Genomic DNA, 5,000 nt, shown 5'->3' with positions numbered 1-5,000 from the left:
TTAAATCGTAATATGTAATAAGTATTCAAATGAAGCGTCTGAGCAAACACACACACACATGTATACACACATACACATGCACACTTATACATATGCACACACGCACTATGCAATATTTATGTGCGCACACACTCACACACACACACATACATATATGATATGTAATGTGCGTATTGTGTGAGTGTGTATATATGTGTGTGTGTGTGTGTGCGTGCGTGAAATAAGATTTAGACTTAAAACGCATAGGAAATTTGTCAAGGCACTTCCGCAAGGTGGAGTCGAGTGATGTCATATCCGGGCAGAAAACTGGGCGGGTTTAAGAGTTTTGGACGATGAGAAATTTTTGCTAAAAACTTGTAAATGTATTAACATAATAAACAGTCGTGGCAGGCATGGCTGGTAATAAATATATCTACTCAGTAAACTGTGAACTTCTAATAAGAAATTCACAAATGTTTATAATTAATGTTTTGTGCACATTAATGTATTAACTAAATTACGCAGATGTAAATGTGTTCATATTATTCTGGGGTAACTTATCTATGTTTAAGTTTTAATTGCAACATTTTCTATATCAACCCATATCAACTTTTTAAATAAAGATAAATTTAAACCAAATAAATGTCTATTTTATTTAAAAAATGAATCACTAAAGGTTCACCGTATCTAGCTGGAATAAATATGTGACTCAAAATTTGAAATCTAATTTCTATTAATTCTGGGAAATTTAATTAAAAAAGTAGAAAAAAGAGCGATGTGTCTTAAAATTCAGTTAAATGTAACTAATGTAATATCTAAGAAGTTTTCAAAAGTTACATATAACAAAACAAAACAAAAAAAAAAAGTGAATAGACAATTATTCACTGCTCAGTGTACCGCGTTGAAAAAAAGTTATGTGCAATATGCTGGAATATGCATATATAATCTATAGACTATCAGGTGATTGCGGCAATCGAACAATTAAAGTACACCAGGTAAAGTATTCACTTTCTTTTTCTATGTTGGAAAGTGCTGTGTTAGGTCACTTTATAGTCAACCTGGACACTGTCTTTCATTTTGCTTCGTTTTTTTTTTAAATCAAGCATTCATCCGTCCTCATTCTAATACTTCTATACCGCCTCAGGCCCCATCATTGTCCGTGCTGGGCTACTTTCACTTTCGTTTCGTTATTTTGAATTGGAATGCGTGTTCGTGTGAAAATATGGAAAAGTGGAGGAAAAGCAGATAGAAAACAGGATGGAGGAGGAAAGAAAGACTGAAAGAGAGGGAGAGGGAGAGAGAAGATAGAGACAAAATAAAAAAATAAAAAGAATAAGCAACAAATTAAAAAAGAAGTAAAAAATACTAGAGTAAGAGTGGATAATACATTAGGTTAACAAGCAGGTGTATATATATAGCTTTAAAAAAACAATAAGAAAGAAAGAAAAAAGACAGAAAGAAGATATAGAAAGAAGAGGGGATTGAAAGAGAGAGAGAGAGAGATAGATAGAGTGAGTGAGAGATAGAGAGAGAGAGAGAGGGGGGGGGAAGAGACAGGGAATAGTAACTTGATGAATGTCAAAGAAAACTGAGTTCGGAGAAAGTATAAAAGGAGAGGAATGAGTGAAAGAAAGGCTAAAGAAAATAAGGAAAAGTGAAGGAGAGTTATGTAGAATATAGCTTACCTTTTAAACTATGTAAAAGCTTGAAATATGCACAACGGTGATGTGTCGCTTCTTCCGGCTTCTGAGAGTTTTCTTGCAAGTGTGTGACTTTTCCCTTTACTCTTACTGCTAGCTCATGTAACTGGTGCTACGCTTACTGAGCACTGCTATTCTCGGAGGCGCCAGGCGTACACTGTGTCGAAGCTGGACTGTAAACCGCCAATCGAAAACCGGGAACATATCACGTGAATAATGTACATTACCCGCGCACATCCACATACTACAGCACACAAAAATACAGACACATAAAGCACGCGCACACAGGCATACACACAAGTACAAATAGATGCAATAAGGTATAAACCAGTTTCAGCTTTTTTTTTAATAGGAAAAAAATTATATATATATATATTCACACTATTTGGGCAAAGTAAACTGTTAAAATCTTCTATATCACATTTGACGGTACACATACAAGGATATTGAAAGAGCGGTTCAATCATATATACACATAAATATATATATATATATATCAATATATATATATATATATATATATATATCAACACTTGATTTCACTCTAAAGTTACTCCCTATTGCATACATATATACAAAAGTAACTTTACACTAGCACAGATGCGCACACGCACACACAGATACACACAGGCAGTCACTTATATAACATGTTAAACACACACACACACACACACATGTGCATATGTATGTGTGTGTGAGTGTCTATATGTGAGAATATATATATAGAAATGTATATATATATATATATATATATACATATATATACACACATATATATTATATATATATATATATAGGTATATAATTATGTGTATATAAGCAGGTATATATATATGTACATATATATATAAATATATATATATATATATATATATATATATATATATATATATATATATGCATGTTGGCATCTATATGTAATGCATCTTATATATATAAGATTATATGTGTCGACATATAATTATGAGTGTCTACGATTATATATATATGTGTGTACATACTTGTGCATATTCAATGCATCTATCTATCTATCTATCTATCTATCTATCTATCTATCTATCTATCTATCTATCTATCTCTTCCTCTCTTGTAGCTCCACGCATAATTAATCAAAATATAACGATCAGGTATGCCTCACATATCTTTGATAACTTTCAGCTATCGTCTCCACATATTCTACTAAAAATTTCATCGTTCTAGACCCGTTATCGGTAGTCTTTTTGTATCTATCAAACTTCAGAAATTCTTACCTTTTAATGCATTAAACTACGAAATTACTGAGTTCTTTCTTTCGCCTTGTATAACGCTATGTATGTATACATTCATAGTTATACTCACACACAGATACATACTATGTATATATATATATATATATATATATATATACTCACACACACGCATATATATATATATATATATATATATATATATATATATATATATATATATATATATATATATATATATATATATATATATATATATGCATATATATACTTATATCTATGTCTGTGTGTGCACGCGCGCGTTTGTGTGTTAAGGAAAAGTTAAATTATGTCGCGAGCTCAGAACCCATAAAGCTGTGACGAATGCACCTTTCCGTAGCTTATAAGTGACTTAGGATACAAAAGTATCCCCTGGAGAAAACGCTAGTCCGTGGTAAGGTTAACCTTACTCGTTATTAGTGGGTTTGACTGGGGAAACGTGAAATACAGTGGCTTGCTCAATGACAATGCGTCCGCCTGCAAATCGAACCTTCAGTATCATAATCATGAGCCCAAACTCCCCTAACTACTTGCCAAGCGCCTTCACAGACTCACACGCACAAAGACACACACACACACACACACACAAACATAAACACATGCATACGTATATGCACATGTGCATGTAGCTATATTTTTATCTATATATTCTTTAGATATATATATACATACACATCCATTCACACAGACATATGCAAACATATACATAGTATATATATATTTAGAGATTTATATATATATATATATATATATATCTATCTATATATCTATATATATATATATATATATATATATATATATATATATATATATATATATATATATATATATATATATATATATATATATATATATGAGTGGCTGTATGGTAAGCAGTCTGTTGACCAACCACACTGTTCCGGGTTCAGTCCCACTGGGTGGGACTTTGGGCAAGTGTCTTTAAATATAGCCTTGGGTCAACCAAAGCCTTGTGAGTGGATTTGGTAGACGGAAACTGAAAGAAACTCGTCATATGTATATATATATATATATATATATATATGCATGTGTGTGATATGTTTGTGTGTTTGTGTTTGTCCCCCCTCCCCAGCATCGCTTGGGAACCGATGCTGGTGTGTTTATGTAACCTAGCGGTTCGACAAAAAAGACCGATAGAATAAGATAAGTACTAGGCTTACAAAGAACAAGTCCTCGGGTCGATTTGCTCGACTAAAGGCGGTGCTCCACCATGGCCGCAGTCAAATGACTGAAACAAGCAAAAGAACAAAAGAATAAAAGAATGTATATATTTATTAGTGTGTGTGTATTTGGGTGTGTGCGCATGCATGTGTATGCTGTATATATACGTATGTATTTATGTATATATGTAACACGTGCAAACGCATACACGCCTATGCACGCATATACGTATACATATATGCATACGAATATATTAGTATACAAACACAAAACACGCACATACATACAGGTTTGTGTATGTGCGTGTATCATACGTATATATCAAAAGATTATAATATTGCCTATCTCTGAATTATCATCGTGGTCGTCATCATCATCATCATCATCATCATCATCATCAGCATCAGCATCAGCATCATCATCACCGTCCTCATGCATAACAAATCGGTAGTCTGAATACATTTTATAGTGCCAGTGTATACACAGTGTGGACTCATCCATTAAAATACATATTGACATTTGCGCTTTTGTATCTCTCTCTCTCTCTCTCTCTCTCTCTCTCCACACACACACACACACACACACACGTGCGAGCGTGCACACAGACTCATACACACACATATACACACAGAGATAGACAGACTATAAACACGCACACACAAGTAGTTCAATGTCTTTCTGTTCATTTCTTTCTCCGTCCACCTCTCTCTCCCCTTTGCTATATAACTTCTCTTTCTTTGCGAATATCTATGCTGCTGCTCTCTCTCTCTCTCTCTCTCTCTCTCTCTCTCTCTCTCTCTCTCTCTCTCTCTCTCTCTTACTTCCTCTTCTTTCACTAGCTTTAAATTATTTGGTCTTCATACAAACTATTGAATTT

At 33.4% G+C, this 5,000-nt stretch overlaps 2 protein-coding genes across 3 annotated transcripts in view; one reads left to right on the top strand and one right to left on the bottom strand.

Moving 5' to 3' along the window:
* LOC106883662 (acetylcholinesterase) overlaps positions 1-1,856 on the bottom strand; it is a 179,503-nt gene extending 177,647 nt beyond the window's left edge. The window contains exon 1 of the mRNA XM_052966651.2: positions 1,665-1,856. The gene's annotated coding sequence lies outside the window, so the exon portion shown is untranslated. The remainder of the gene's footprint in view (positions 1-1,664) is intronic.
* Positions 1-5,000, top strand: part of LOC149136447 (uncharacterized) — a 369,279-nt gene that overhangs the window by 80,918 nt on the left and 283,361 nt on the right. The gene's annotated exons all lie outside the window — the stretch shown is intronic.

This window comes from Octopus bimaculoides, chromosome 3 (genome assembly GCF_046866305.1).
Source record: "Octopus bimaculoides isolate indiv1 chromosome 3, ASM4686630v1, whole genome shotgun sequence".
Lineage (NCBI taxonomy): Eukaryota > Metazoa > Mollusca > Cephalopoda > Octopoda > Octopodidae > Octopus > Octopus bimaculoides.
This window is presented reverse-complemented; position numbering and strand designations above follow the sequence as displayed.